General features: G+C 39.3%; 1 protein-coding gene across 1 annotated transcript in view; it reads right to left on the bottom strand.

Moving 5' to 3' along the window:
- Positions 1–17,177, bottom strand: part of vstm2b (V-set and transmembrane domain containing 2B) — a 30,557-nt gene that overhangs the window by 1,587 nt on the left and 11,793 nt on the right. The gene's annotated exons all lie outside the window — the stretch shown is intronic.

Here is a 17,177-nt window from a genome sequence, read left to right as displayed (position 1 = left end):
GTGTCTGGTTCTCTAGCCTAGACCCTTTAGGTCTCTCTCTGGTTCTCCTCTGCTTCCTTTAGCGATAATGGTACATGTAACAAATGTAGCCTTCTTGTAGTTTTGGAGTTGAGGTTATCTGAATTAGAAGCTTGGCTTTGCACTGTTGAAAACCACCTGTTAACTAAAGCAAGTCCTTGTAGTCGGTGTCGAGCCATCTAGCATACAAAGCATAGCTAATTCCATTAGCCGCCCCTTAGAAGAACCTGAGCAGCCAGGACCCCACGCTGGCTGGGTGGGTGACGGTCAGGAAGAAAAGGCATAGTCCTAAAGTCAAGCTTGTACTTCATCTTTAACCTGTCCACACTTCAAACAGATTTGCCCCACTCAGCGGCACACCCCATGAGGACAAAACGCTGGTAATTGGCAGCTCTGTAGTCAGAAACGTGGCATTAGAGACCAGCTACCATAGGCAAATGTATTCCTGGGGCCAGAGCGGACAACGCAGAATCCAATTGACACTGCTGGCTAGGGATAAATGTAAATACGGTAAAATACCAATTCATTATTGCTGGTTGCCTAGATTATGTCCAGCAAACAACATGGGCTACATAGATAATCTGCAATCTTTCTGGAGAAAACCTGGTCTGATGAGGAGAGACGGCATCCATCCCACTTTGGAAGAAGCAGCTCTCATTTCTAGAAATATGGACAAATTCATTAGTCATCCAAAAACCCAATGTTGAGACTAGGATGCAGAGTTGTAGTCTTACACATTTCTCTGCAGCTTCCCACTTGCCGCTGCCCCTCCACAACCATATGACTGTGTCTGCTCCAGACAACCCAAATTAAATAATTCAATAAACACAAGAGAAGCAAATCCAGAAAATTTAAAAACAACGTCACTGGGATTAAAGTAACCTTGCCCTTTCTCCTGTGTCAAGTGTCTGATTGTCTTCCCTGATTCCAAAGTGTTTCCACTTGTTCCCCATGGCTCCTGTTCTGTTCAAATAGTCTGTGTCTCCCTTGTCTTGTGCCAGTGTGTTGCAACCTGTTGCCACACTCGAGCGTCCTTGTCCCACAGTAAACTACAGCCTTGAATCCAAGAGCCTGTAGTTGAGCGATCCTCCTACAGTGCTATCTTTTGTTGTAAGTTTTTTCCATAGCCTTAGTTTAGTCACGCTAAGTTCCATAGCCTGTTTTGTTCCTCCCTTAAGGAGTGATTTTGATTTAAATTAAGGTTTCATAGAACCTCCGATAGTGGAGTGTTACGTCTTTGATTTATTGTTGATGTTTCTTAGAGCCTCCATTAGAAGGAGAGAGTTTTTGTTTCTTTTAAAGTTTCATAATGCCTTTGTTTTCAAGAGAGCGTCTTTTGTTTGGTCCGCCTCACTAGGAGAGTGTGTAAAGTTAATTTGTAATCTTTAATAGCCTTTTCTGTTTTCCTCCTAGAGTGGAGAGAGTTTTATGGTTTTTGATAAGTTGCATAGCTGCACCCTCCTCAACATAATTATTGAGGAGAGTGCCTCAGGATTTTCATAGCCCTTAGTTGTGCCCTGTTTTGGAGATCCTCAACTTGTTTATTTCAAATAAACCTTCTTGCCTTGAAATCGACTCTGCATCTGTGTCCTGTGGTCCGTGACAGTTATTGGGATTAAAGGAACTGCATTAGGCTGGTTTAAGTCATATTTATCTGATAGATTCCAGTTTGTTCTTGTAAACAAAGAATTCCTCGCACATCAGCGTAAGTCATGGATTCCCTCAGGGGTTCTGGACTTGGATCAATTTGTTTAATTTATCTGTGCTTCCATTAGGTAACATTATTCAACAGCATGGCATAAATTTTCTTTGCTATGCTGATGATACTCGGCTGTACTTACCTATGAAACCTGATTAAAGTAATCAGTTGGCTAAACTACAAGCATGTTCAAATACATAAAGACCAACAACTCTGAATTTTGTGCTTCTCAATTCAGACAAAACTTAAGTTGTTCTCTTTGGACCTGAGCGTTTCATGGAGAAACTGCCTAGCTATATAGTTACTCTAGATGGTATTTTCTTGGCTTCTAGTACTACAGTGTGGAACCTTTAAGTTATTTTTGACCGGAATCTATCCATTGATGCACATATAAAACTGGTTTCTGGGTCTGCCCTCTTTCACTAAGAACATTAAGAACATCCTGTCTTAGAGTGATGTTGAAAAACTTGTCCATGCATTTGTCACTTCAAGATTGGACCACTGTAATTCGTTACATTTGGGCTGTCCCAGAAATTCTCTGAAAAGCCTCCAGCTGATCCAAAATGCTGCAGCCAGAGTTCTGATGAGATCTAACAGGGACGATCATATTTCTATAGTTGTAGCTTCTCTTTATTGACTCCCTGTTAAATACAGAATAGAATTTAAAATTCTGTTCCTCACATATAAAGCTCTAGGTTTCTTTATCTGTACCCTACCATAGTACTGGTAAATTTGTTGTGCAGGCAGGAATTCAATGATCCCAGTACAAAATCACAGCTACGTAAAATACATCATGACAGACAAGATAACAACAGTCCTAACAAATACAATCATAAAAAGTGAAATAATTCAAAAGTGCTTCAACATCAGTTGTTCGGTATGAACAAGATTGTTCACCTCTGGGCTTTACTGTTCAGCGTTACAACTGATGTCAGAGCAAAGCTCTTTCTGAACTGTTTTGTCCTTCTCTTAGGGACCACAAAATGACGGCCAGAGCGAAGGAGCTGGAACTCGCCATGCAAAGGGTGTGAGCCTTCTTTGAGAATACAGGTGGCTTTACGTTGTAACTGTGTGTCATAAAGAGAAGACATGGTGAGTTGAGGCTTGCCAATTAGCCGCCCAGCCCATTTAATGATTTAGTTCAGGGAATTTTTGTCCTGTAGTGACAGATAACCAAACCAACACACCAAAGCAAAAGATAATAGTGATTCAATAAAAGCACGATAAAATGGGGTCAGCATAGTTCTGTCTATATTAAAACAGAACAGTTTCCGAAGATAAAACAGTCCCCTCTTGCATACAGCTTTGCAGTTCTTGTTAAAAGTCAGTTTTTCATCAATGACAATCCCAAGATACTTATAATTGTCCACGCATTCAGCAGATTGGCCATTAATGACTGTGGGATAATGGTTTGGAGCCTGAGTTCTAAAATCAATAATCATGTCCTTTGTTTTGGATATGTTAAGCACCAAGTAAGAAAGATCGCACCAACTGATAATCCTGCAAGACTGGACCATGGCTGGATTCATTATTGTGCAATAAACTTACAATGACAGTATCGTCTGCAAATTTTAAAATGTGCCTGTTTTCATAGACACTCTTGCACATGTCTGTATAAAAGATAAAAAGTAAGGGAGAGAGAACACATCCCTGAGGTGAGCCAGTAGAGGAACAATAGCTAATTGACCAAGCCACATAATATCTTAAAGTGCAATATTTTCCAGACAGAGCACTTCGCTCCCAGACTGCAGGTGGACATGTTGTTCCGAGAGTTTCTAAAAGAGGATGGGAGGCAGAGCCTTCGGTTATCAGGTCCCTCTCTGTGGAACCAGCTGCTAGTTTGGGTTCAGGAAGCAGACACCCTCTCTACCTTTAAGATAAGTTTTAAAACCTTAATTTTTGATAAAGCTTACAGTTAGAGATGGCTCAGACGAACCTGAAATATCCCATAGTTAAGCTGCTATTCATCAGGACCACATGACATCACTTTATTTTCGCACTGCCATATTTGTGTCCGCCCGCAGCACTGAGGTCACAGGATACAGCATTGTCACGTTACCAGAACAAGTGGAGTAGGAGGAAAATCGGCGAGAGACCAAAAATTGGCCTTATTTGAAAGATGCAAGATAGAATATGTTGTGCTGTTAAATGTGATAGCATTCGACAAAGAAACCCCAAAATGCAGCTTTATTCCATCCCAAAGGACATTGACTGGCGGAATAAATGGCTGGCTGCAATAAGAAGAGACCACTGGCATGATCTGAATTAACCACAAACAGTCTATTTTACATTAAAAGTTGCACATATGTTTCCCTTCATGCATGATAAAGCATGGTTGTCAGCTGGCAACATGCTAAAGTGGGAATATAAACAAACTAGTGAGTTGTTAGCTCCGGCGCTAACAACTCGCTAGCTAACAATCAGGGTAACGTTAATGGTAAACTAATACCAAAACCACACGTTTAAAAACTGTTATCGAATTATTTACTGCTGTGATGACATATAATTTCTTTGACTCCAGGTGCCATATCCGTGATTCCTTCACTCATCCAGCAACAGCATACTGGTAGGCACCCGTGCTCTTAAAAGCCTTCAGGCTGTCTCGGCTAGGGGGAGGGGTTGTGGATCAAAAAGATATAAATAGCCGGGAACATGAGTTGGGGCAGGCGTTTTGCAGAGGTTAGGGGACAAAATACGGTTGAGGGTAATACATATGGGTCGCAACCAATCGTTGTTTCTATATCTCTTTCAAGTGTGAGGTGTGTGCCGCCATAGCGAAACTGAGGAGAACTGTCAAATTGGACACAAATATGGCTGCGGTCTCGTCGACGTGATGCCCATGAATAGGCATATGCTGCTGGGCGACTGCCATGATGCACCTCCACTAACTCTGCTCTCTTTCTTCTCCATGTACACGCAACATTTTTGTTGTCATTAATTTGTATTTCTCTTTCGCAGCATCTCTGGTCTGGTATTATGGAGCTTGCTGTTCCCTCTATCCCGTCCTCTCAACCCCCAGCCGGTCAAGGCAGATGGCCACCTTCCCTGAGTTTGGTTCTGATGGAGATTTCTTCCTGTTAAAGGGGAGTTTTTTCCATTGTTGCCTCATGTACGCTCAGGATAGGGAATCAATAGTGAAGTTTCAGTGCAATCTGTTGGTTTTCTTAGCCAAGCAACTTGTTTCTGTATGGACAAATTTTAGAACTTAATTAATTTGATTTGATTATGGGCATGCCAAGAAATGGCATGACCATATTGCAATTGCAATCCCCACTAACTAACTACAAAAAAAGTAAATAAAAGTAAACCTAGAGCCTCCCTAAAAAAAAAAAAACGTACGAAAAACCCTTTTGGCAGGCACATATTGCGATTTCTAGTATCTAGAAAAGTTTCCCTTTTCTTTTTATTATTATTCCGCACGCTTTTTCGTCTGTTAATGCGGCTCGAACCGCAATGTGAAGCCACGCATGGCATACATCAATACATGCGTCTCCACGATGCCTCAATGGGCATTACTTTTATTGTTCAAAAGTGTTACCGTGTCAACGCTAGGTGCCGAAAACTGGAAAAAAGGTGGAAAATTTGCGCGCTTATCGCTCGGCTATACTTTATTGTAGAGACATCGTTCAAACTTTCAAAGACTCAGGCTGATGGGTACTAAGCGCCTGTACAACCTCATTATGCGAATTATTACGCTTTTTGAGATTTTGAACTTTGAATTTTTAAAAACCATCATTTTGACTTTGGTCGCTTGTTGCTAGGCAACAGGTTGTCGTAGAGACATCATTAATATATTCCACGACTCGCCCCACTGTGGTCGGTCTACAACACATTCAAATCTCATGAAGCTGTGATTAAATTATTTTTTTTTGGGTTTTTTTGTAGAGTCATCCCAATGCATTTCTATGAGGATTCTGAACATTTTGTTACTACGAAAACGAAAAAAATTCATCTGTTAATTCGGCCCGAACCGAAACTCGCAGCATACGTCATTACGTGCATCTCCATCGTGCCTCGATGGGCCTTACTTGTCTCAATCAAAAGCGTTACCATGGTAACGGTAGAAGCCAGGAAGCGAAGAAATTTGGACGCTTATTGCCTGGCCCAACTTTATCATAGAGACATCATTCGACTTGGGTCGCTTCGTACTAAATGGTCATTAAGCCTCGTTACGCTAGGTGCTCCGGTTTTTGCGATAGCTAAGTTTAAATTTTTTAAAAACTGTAAATCTGATTTTGGACCCTTGCTGCTAGGCAACAGGTCATTGTAGAAAAATCATTAAAATGTTCCCCAACCCGGGACGCGTTGTACTACAGCATATTTCAGTCTCATTATGCTGGCTGTTATGGTTTCTGAGAAATTTAACGTTAAAATTTGCCCAACCGTTAACATGAGGTTTGTTACCGTGGCAACACAAATCCTATGCATTCCTAAGGGGGAGCCTCAGAGTGAATGCAATATAACCAGAGCCACCTCAGACATAACCAGAACGAACTTAGACAGTACCAGCAGATGCTAACATCATGCTAAAATGCTAACATACTAGCATCATTAGCATTTTTCAGGGAAGCCTAAAATACTAATGTTAAATCACGTAGACATGCTCTATTAGCTGATGCTATGCTATGTTATTATGCCTATTTTTGGAGGACTTTTGCTCGGCCGCACTATAACGTAGAGACATCGTTCAAATGTTCAAACACACGGGACGCTTTGGACTACAACATATTAGAGTCTCTTTATGCTGGCTACTACGGTTTTTGAGATATGACACTTGTTAAATTGGTCATAATTTTAATGCTAATGATTGACATGCTGATTTTGGAGAGGCTTTGCTCGGCCAAACTTTATCGTACAGACATCCTTCAAACTTTTAAAGACTCTGGAAGGTTTGGACTACAACATCCTAAAGTCTCATTGGGGTGGCATTTACAATTTTTGATAATTTTCAACATTAATTCTATCGTAACTTTAATGCTAATGAACACACATGCTGAATTCGGAAGCCTTTTGCTCGGCCATAGTTTATCGTACACACATAATTTAAAGACTCTGGACGATTTGGACCACAACATATTGTAACCTCATAAGCAAAGCAGCAAGGGGGCAGAAATGGGCAGTAGGGCATGCCCATATCAAAATTTCCACGATGATATGATTGTATTTGCATAAATTGGATTCCAATTGGCTTGAATTGGACTGTATCTTTGAAGTGTTTTGAGATGACATTGTTGCTATTTGGCACTATATAAAAATAAATAAATTGAATTAAATAAACTTTTGACAATTTTATGGCGTTTTTTTGTTCCAACCTTACAAATCCCTTTATTGTTCTGGCAATATGTTTTTTCTTGAACCTATGTTTTACTGATTTTTAACATTCAGACAACATGACTTCATTAACCTGTTCTTGTTATTTTTCTGGTAGAAGCTAATGAAATCCAGGATTTTTCCTCTTTTCTTATTGGCTCACAGATCTGGGAGACATTGAGGGTCCAGTGTTGGACTTTCTTGGTCCTGGATGTGCACCTTGCACGCCGTGTTGATACTCTGTCAAACATCCCCCCACCCAAGCATCAGTATTAGTATCTATTAGTATCAGTATAATTCCCCAAAGAGTCAAAGATGCTCTCCAAATGTCTGGATTGACACTTAAGTTAACATTTTATTTCAAAATGTATTAATTTTCATGAATATTGTGTCATTTTATTATATGTGTGAACTGTTCACCAATTTTTTGTACATGCTCTCAAGTTAAGTAATCTTTACAAGAACGGTAAATGTTATTACTATTATTTTATAAAAAAAAATACTCAATTCAGTTGACAATGTAGACTGGGCGAGATTCAGTGGGACTGCAGTCCACATTTGAGAAAATTTACTCTTATTAGATCTGTTGAGAAAATCAAAACACTTTCTCTCAAGCCCCTCTTGTATGAAAGTAATTGATCATGAGCAGTTGAAGAATTATAAATCACTGTTCCTATGCTGAGAGAAAATGGAAAAAAAAGATGTGTGAATCAGTTAGTATGCAAATTTGGCATTGAATAAGACACAAAACACACAAAGTTGACATAATTAATAGAATCCTGTTGAATTGATGTGTTACTGTGTCAGACATTAATGTTTTTACAATGATCCCATTAAAGTCCAGGATGTGGAATGTAAGGAAAAAGTAAACTTTGCCTAACAAAAAAAAGTAAAATCTGCAACTGAGAAAAATTTACATTACTAAAAGCATTTTCATAGATGCGTTCAGGAAACATTTGATAGATTATAAAAGTTTGGAAAATAATTTTAAGTCCTATTTTGATTAAAGATCTCAACCAGACATACTTTGTCATTTTTGACAGTAAAGTTGGCCATCTGAAATGGATCTCTGTGATCTTTCAGTTAACTACAGAAGCTCTCTATTCACAGTGTTGTTTTAGAGCTGAAGGCTCACTAAATATAGGATACTTAGTAAATCTGCATGTGTTGTAAACACAGATGTCAGAATTTGAAGCTGTCACCTTGTCAAATGCTCTCTCATACAGACACGTATACACAATGTTTCACAATAGTGTTATTAGTTCTTAGTGCATTTAAGATAAAGTATGCTAGTGAGCATTTCAAAGCATCACTATATCATCTTAGACAGTTGTGTTGTGTCCTTTAACATTAACTGAAAAGCACAGATACAGGGGAAGCACACAAGGGACTGGAGCAGCTGTCAGGTCTGATTCTGCAGAAAGACTCCATATAAGAAGGCTGGTGTCAGTCTGATTGAGTCTCAGTTTATTACCTTACTCCTCGTTGCAGAATAACATATAGTATGTATGGCTACATTTATGTGTTAGGCAGTTTTATTTTTCTGTAATCCTTTACAGGAAAAAGTCCAGCCAGCTTGGCCAGTTTCTTTTCAAATGCTAATTTTATCTGCAATCTTAGAGTATCAATTTGATTTAAATTAATTATATATTATATAATATTTATATTAATTATTAATTCTATATTTAATTTTTATCTTTAATAACCCTGTGTCCCTCATTTTTGAGATTTATTGTTTAGCAGTTGAACTGAGATACTCCCACTCCCACTGAGCCAAATTCTTCGTTGCTTTTTCTTTCCTTCTCCTGCTTGTTCCTTCTCTCCTTCTGGACATACAACCATATTTAAAGTTGAATCAGCTGTGTGGCAGCAAGAACAAGCTCATTAAACACACTTTTGAATCTCTTAATTTTCATACACTAGAAGAAGATCTGCCTTGCTACCGGCCTATATTCCACCAACCACAGAGCCGGAGCAGAAGCCCTGAAAACAGCAGCAGCCCACATTGAGGTCAGCCCCTATGCCAGCCACAATGTTGTCTTCCTGACCGATGCCCTGTCCATCTTGCTGGCCCTTCAGTCCAGAACTCAACGATCTGTCCTCCTCTCTCGCCTTTCTCTGCTTAAGTCACACAGTTACCCTGCAGTGGATTCCCTCCCACTGCAATGTGCTTGGCAACGAAACTGCTGACTCTCTGGCAAAGGAAGGCACTAAAAAACACCAGATGGACAGATGTACCAGCTACTCTGAATCTAGGACCATCATTAAGATTAAACTGCTGAACAAGTGAAAGCAGCAACATGCCAGCCACAACAGAGCAGACCCATACTACCTGCTGACTCGTTGAGTGCAGGTAACCATTTTCAGGCTCAGGACAGGCCATAACCGCCTGAAACACCACCTATATACAAAACTCCGTATTGGCAACACAGAGCTGTGCTCCTGCAGAACAGGCAACCAGACAACAGAATATCTGCTGCAGTCCTGCCCGCTCCACCAAGCGCTCCGAGAGAAAACCTGGCCCGATCCAATTCCAGCGGCCTGGAAGCTCAACGGAGAACTGGAGGATCTGCAACATACTGCCACCTTCATCGAGAAGACAGGGGAATCCATCTAAAAAATGACGAATGAGACGACAATGACGATACAGTAGAAGTAGGACAACAGTAGACTTTATCTCAGGATCTCACAAAATGGGAATTAAGCATCCGAGTCTAGTTGCACAGTCCCTCAAGTTTTCTTCTTAAGTTAAGGCCTCATTACGGCTTCATCACTCCTCATTGTAGGAACTCACTTAGGGATGTGAGTCCTTTTCTTAAAAGGTGTTTTAGTTTAGTTGAATTGTTAAGACATTTACCTCAACTAAAGGGTTTTTATAGCAATAACTAGATTTGTGTCAAATGAACTTGGCATAACCATTAATGTTTTAACTGTTTTTCATAAATACAAACTTACTGGACATTAAATTAATATTGACGCTTCATGCTAATGAATAAATCTTATTGTTCATGTGCTTCAATCCTGATGTGTGTGCTTCTAATCACTTGGAAGCAAACAGTGCCACTATCTCCGTTTTTTCTGTTTTTGGAGGGGAACTTCACTGTGGTGCTCAGCAGATAGGTGAAGGAGACTTTGTCAATGATGTTGCACACAATTGATTTGTGGACGTGAAATTTCTTGCAAATAACTAAGTGGAAATTGGAGTTATAGTTAACTGCAGTGTAACTGAAAAAGCACAGCTGTGGAAAGTAGATCCCATAGTTTTTCCAGTAGTTTTTTTTCCCAGGCTTTTCTCGATGCATTCATTTCCTTAATTTATTGCCATGCTTTGGTTAAGACACAGATGATACCATTTGTCTGTTTCTGTCATAAATGTCTTTTGTGCAATGGTTTATCTCATATATAAGGATATATATATATATATAAGTAGGAATTCCTTAAGTATAAATTCATGGTAAGATGAAAATCTTAAAGAAATAATGTGTTTTGCGCAACCTTTATTCTAACAAAAATCCTTAACTCAGCCTTAATTTAATCTATATGTTCAAGTACTTTTGTAACTGGCATCAGAGTCTGGTGCCACCTGAGTTTCCTATTCTAGTTTACCCAATACATTTCATCATGTGTTACACAACTGGCAGCAACATTTCTGTTTAAACTACAGTGGATGATGAGCAGGCTGTGCTGTGTTCCCCCCATCAGATAATGTTTTAAGCAGGTTACTTAAAAGCTTGAATCAGGACCTCTGGGATTCAGCCTGTGAAGTTATTGCTAATGTTAACATGAAATAGCTCTAATCTTAAGGACAGATATAATGTGAATCATGGAGACTTAGATGTTTTCAGAGAAAAAATTATTTGCACTTGCAGCTTAGCAGAAAACATTAGAGAGTCAGTCAGAGTTGGCTGCTGACGATTGTGGAGCATTCCAAAAAGACAAAATGCATTCTGAAAATGCACAAACACTCTTGCAAATGATTATCACATTCATCACTGTTTGCTGACATGTGCTGCACACAAAAGTTGTTTCTGTCAATGTAACCTGTCATCAATATGGTTGTCGTTGTTATTAATTATTAGACAATTTTCATTCCTTCTTAAAAAAGGATTAGGGATGGTCCTCAAATAGCCTGAAGTTTGTCGTTAGATTAAAAAATGTCGCTTTGAAGGTGACTGTGTGCACCTGCATAGACACACCCTGTAAATACAACATGCTTGTGATGTGTGCCCACCCTACAAGCTGCTGAGGACTCAGTGAACAGAATATACACAGGATACTGACGGAGCGTTGGGGCAGAAATGAAAATACGACCTCTCTCAATTTAAGGCTCATGACAGCTTATCTCTCCCCTCCTCTGGTAGCACCCCACCCCCATATTAATTGTTTCTGTCACTCAGCCAGATGACATTGCAGAAAGTGACAGTGAAAGATCTTCAATTGCTCACTACCTTGGCTGTTATTACTGAAGATACGGCAACATAGGTATTCTTTCAGTTGTGCTAAGCTTTTTTCAACCTTCATTTTCTGACAAGGTTAAGAAAACATTTTTAAAAATGCAGAGGAGGGATTCTTCTGTTCCCTGTGTTGATTTAAAAGTGTCACAGAGCCACTACAACTGTATTTGATTTAGTGTGTAACAGACATGAGCAGCATGCCTGGCTGTCAGTTCAGGGACTCTCCGCTTTATTTCTTCAGTGGTTGTATCCAACTTAAGTTCAATCCATTCCAGTTAATGAAATGTTAGTCCTGGCAACACTCTGAATACGCTTCTATTTGCAGAGTCCTGCCTGCTTTTTGCATTAAGGTTTTCAACCACTGCCTCATTCACAGCAGTGCAGCTTGTAACATATAGATTTATGTGCGCAGCATTGACAATGTGAATTAATTAACATCAATCTAACCGTTCCACATCAGCCTCAACCATCAGTGCCAACATGGTCATGATAATTCTTATGTATGTGTTTATTAATGGCTCACTCATAAAATTAAGTTTCATCATAATGAAGACAATTTGTATGATGATGATGATGGTGATTTCAGTGATCAAAATTTTGTTTGCCATTAGAAATTAAAATATTTTGAGTTCACCCAAATTCTGGAAACTACAGAAAAGATTATCCTGACAGAGTGCCTTTAAGGATTTTTATCAGGTAGAATATGTGACAAAGAGAGAAAGCTTAAAAGGTAGAGGTTCAATAAAAGCAGAGAAAAACTGAAAATATTTGTATAATATAAAGGAGGCTTTTTAAGGCAAAGCCACTTTGTGGCTTTATAAAATAAAGCATTACTGGTAAACCTAACACCTATCTTTCATACTCCAGCAGCAATAGTGGGACCCAGCTGATTCATGAGCCACAATAAACTATGTTGAGCAAAGAGAACAACACAGGATCATCTGAATTAAGATCACAGAAAAGAAATGTTCTGTGATTAGCCCGTCTTTTGAAGGTATGAAAAATTACTCCAGTAACGTTCACCAGGTCACTTTTCAGTTGACCAATTTCAACAACAATCACTGTTTTTATGATTTAATATGGGTAGAATTTTGTTGATTGTCACTATGTTTGTATCATAGTCACAATTGCATTATTTTTTCCATGTACCATAAGCACAAAATATAGTGCAGTCACATATAAGGGTTAGATCTTGTTAAGTCACATGGTAGGTTTTAAAGCAGCCATTGCTGTCATGCCAGGTCTATATGTGTGTGTTCTTTGTTCCTGCTTTATTTTGGTAGTCACTTCCTATTACAGTCTCATTATCGTCATCATAATTCTTTTCACCTGCGCATCATTGTCCACCCCAGTCTGTCTTGTTCGTTGCATGTTCGTCTTGTCATTCGTTCAAGCATTTATTTCAAGTCCAGCTCTCAAGTTATTTCACTCCTTTGCAAGTTTTTTGACCAAGGATTTTGCCAGCCGGTTTTGTACCTTTGCCTATCTACTCTTGCCTGCCCGTGTACCAGACCTTGGAATTATTAAACCAACACTGATTTTGGAATACTGTCTGTCTGAGTCATGCCTTTGAGTCCACTAGTTTGGAGTGTGATAATTGCATAGGGTCACATGAGTCAGTGTTGTCAGAAAGTGTCAAAGTAGAGCTGAGAGATCAGATATTTCTCGGATATAGAGCCAAATTAAGATATAATAAGAAAAAAAAACACTGTTATACACTGGATATAAATGGATTGTACTACTATGGATTGTATAACCACTCAAAGCGCTTTAACACTACATGCCACATTCACCCATTTACTCACACACTCATATGGCACATCTTAGCCAGTGCTTTATTCTATGCATTCATACACATTCATTCACTGATGGACGCATCGGTAGGCAACATGGCGTTCAGTGTCTTGCCCAAGAGTGCTTTGACATGCGGCCCAGGGAAGCGGGGAGTCGAACCACTGACCTTCTGATTGGTAGACAACTGTTCTGAGCTACAGTTTCCTACTGTGACTTTATCCCAAGTGACCCCTTTGTAGAAAGCCCCCAATAACTAGACTATATTGTCTTTCCCCCATTCACTCTCGTTATACGGATTTACGCGGATCTCAAGTGATTGAAATAGCCGACTTTCACCAAAATGTTATTGAGTAGATGAATGTATTATAAGCCCCAGGTTTGAAAAAAAAATAAAAAATTGTCCTTTAACCCTCTGAGGTCTATGATGATATGACAGTTTCAATTTGGTCGTAAAAAAATACTTATTCGATCGTTAAAAAAGGGCGGGATGGGCGGGGCAGGAGTTGCATTTCTTTCCATATCTTCGTCATTTTTTGTGATTTTAGAAAATGGGAAAAAGTGGTCAAATCTGTTAATACTACTCTACATAACCAATGTACCAGAGACATCTTACATCGATCACGGGATGCGGGGAGCGCCAAAGAAAATCGCTGAACCGGAAGCCAATTCCAGTAGTTAGCGGCGGAAGTTTTTGAGGAGAAGACGAGTGTTTTTGGAAGAAGAAAGAAGACAGAAGAACAAGATAACTGAGTTTTTTAGAGAGAAATTAAGCTGTCAATCAGGCCCTCAGGCTGTTGTATGCCGAGAACGACAACGAAGACGATGTCATTTCCTTTTCATCGTCCGAGGAGGAGGAGAGCAGCGATGAGGATGATGAGGTGACAGATCCGTCTTTTGTCAACAGCGACGTCGTCGGTGATGAGAGATAAGTCATACTAATCATGAATATTTGTAGCTTTTGTTTTGTTTACGGCTGTATTGTAGACGTTATAAAACTGTCTGATAACGTTATATATTTATGTAGGTTTATGTGTACAGAAGAGCAGGGCTGAAATAATAAATACAGAGCTGGGTAAATGTCCGTCATTTTGTTGTACTCTTTACCTGAATTTTCATACTTATCTCAAGGAGATGAATATTCTGATTTTATTAGTGTGTATTTTGAGTTATATTTAATATTATCTATGTTTATTTCTAGTTGTATGTATTTATTTATACCAGTAAGTTTTTTTGTAAACTGAGTATTCACATTGTTGTAAGGAGCCAGAGAATTACAATGTTAGTGCCCACATTTGCATGGTGGTAACAGATTGTGGCATTGTACACATTCCATGGGAACAGATGCCAGCCTGAAAGCCACAGAAGTTGCCTACACTGCCACCAGGTCGACAAAAAAAATAAATCTCACTCCCTGGAAGTGCCAGTCTTGTGATGTGGCGCTGTGTCTTGTTGTGGACAGAAACTGCTTTGCAGAGTGGCACAATATAAAAAAAAAAAAAAAAAACTTTGTCCCATTGTTTGTATATTGTTTGAAATATTTGTATATAGTTTGATTACATCTCAATTTTACCTCTAATATTACATTTTTACTATTTGGAACTCTGGGAGTAGCTATTTGAGACTCTGGGAATACAAAGCACTGGTGTAGCTCTCTGTATTACTTTGCACTTACTTTGTTTTGAAGGTGATATGGTAAAAAACGCCTGGAATTATACATGCTTTTTATGGTAAATATTTGTATAATGTATTACTTTATTTAAATTTTACATTTATTTGTTCATATTTGCAACCTATGTTACCCTTTTCAAGTTCCAAAACAATTCATTGAGCAGGTTTGTGTTTTTTATTGTAATAAATGGTAAGTTTTTTAAATTCGGATTTGATCATTTCTGTGTATTTTGGGGCTCAATGTGTTAATAAAGTAAGTCAAAGTGAAAAAATAACTATTAGATCATATAGATGAAGTTGAGTTGAAAAAAAGATACCAAGCATGGGTATGCCAAACAATTTTTTTGTGGTATATAAAGGCAAAAGTATTGAAAAACGACCAAAATGGGCTCAGACCCCAGAGGGTTAATGATGACACCAAAAATGGCATGGTGTTCCTGTCAAGTTAAATGGATGTGAGCTCACTACTAACAGAATGGAGGACATCAGCAATATTCCGTCCTTCCCGACAGCTGTTGGAGAAATTTGATTTAGCCATGCACCGATCATCGTGGGATGTATTACAGTTTATTACAAGAGTCATGTTCAGATGTTCAGCTATCAAACCAACAGTCTGTTCTGTATAAGAGTACTGACCATTGTAAATTTAAATAATTGTATTAAACATTGTAGTTGTGTAAAAGTACACATTGCACATAAGGGTGTGTGTTCTAAATGCGCTCTTTGTGTTTTTGATTGTGAAAAGAGGAGTAATGGTTGTGACGTATGTCCGTTTTGCAAACATATGTAATGATAGGATGCGATTTGTAGCATACTCGTGATGACCGGTAAAAGAGGGGAGACCCAAAAAACCCTTTTGCTTTGATCTGTTAGGAGTGGTTTTAAAACAACCAAAACCACCTAATTTATAATCATGACAAACAATGTGAATATAATAATATGTGAAAAAACATTCCAACCAAGGACTTTCCACCTTTGAAAGATTCTGGAGTCAGATTAACATCTGCCGGCCAGCGCTGGGTTGGACAAACAAAGACTCACCTTTTGGTACCAAATGGGTGAGTAGGGTGCGTACCAAGAGCGGACATTACCATTCTTATCTAAAGAGTTGTAAATTAAAACGTGACGCTCACCATCCGGACAAAAGACAGACCCTTTTTGGAAATAAGGGAAATCTTCAGAGCCAACTCCAGATGGATTAATGAATATGTTACAAATATGCCGTTTAACTAACTACTAACTGTGAAATATGAAAAAGGAAAGCTCAAGCGTCATTTGAAGACATTCCACGACGCTGTACGTAAAACACCAGGAAAGTAATTATTCCGCCGTAGGTCCCAACTGTTGTGCCATGGAACCACAGCGCCATCTACAGATTGTGACAGTGAATCTTGGAATTAGAATCATTCTGTATTTTTATACTCCTGTGAATAATCCTTTGTATAATAATAATCCATCTGTGACGTCCGCATTAGTGCAAATTAAATTAGTTTGCATTAGTGCAAATGCATTGCAACTTTACGGCTTTGCTTTGTGGTAAGACGTATTGCAACACTTACTGTCTTTATTTTTCACTTTTTAGCGGTGTGTCTGGTTCTCTAGCTTAGCTACCAGTTCTCTTCCTCCATCTCCTGCTTTCACCTGCTCCGTGTGTCAGATGTTTAGTTACTCCTCTGCCTCCTTTAGTGGTAATGGTACATGTAACAAATGTAGTCTTTTTGTAGTTTTGGAGGCGAGGTTATATGAATTGAAAGCTTGGCTCTGTACTGTTGAAAACCACCCGATAGCGAGCCAGGCCCCTTTAGTCAGTGCGGAGCCAACCACCCTAGCTAGCTCTATTAGTCGTCCCCTACCCGAACAGGCGGGACCTCAGAGTGGCTGGGTGACTGTCAGGAAGAGGAGTCATAGTCCTAAAGTCAAGCCCGTGGTTCACCATCAACCTGTCCACGTTTCAAATAGATTTTCCCCACTCAGCGACACACCCGCTGATGACAAAACCCTGGTAATTGGCAGCTCTATAGTCTGAAACGTGGCATTAGAGACACCAGCGACCATAGTCAAATGTATTCCAGGGGCCAGAGCGGGCGACATAGAATCCTATTTAAAATTGCTGGCTACGGATAAGCGTAAATACAGTAAAATAGTTATTCACGTTGGCGGTAAGGACACCCGGTTACGCCAATCGGGGGTCACTAAAATTGCCCAAGGTCACTAATTGGTGTGTAATTTTGCCA

The sequence above is a fragment of the Leuresthes tenuis genome, unplaced genomic scaffold (genome assembly GCF_036924035.1).
Source record: "Leuresthes tenuis unplaced genomic scaffold, fLeuTen1.0.hap1 SCAF_2, whole genome shotgun sequence".
In the NCBI taxonomy this organism is placed as follows: Eukaryota; Metazoa; Chordata; class Actinopteri; order Atheriniformes; family Atherinopsidae; genus Leuresthes; species Leuresthes tenuis.
Note: the sequence above shows the minus strand (reverse complement) of the source record. Positions and strands in the feature narration are given on the sequence as shown.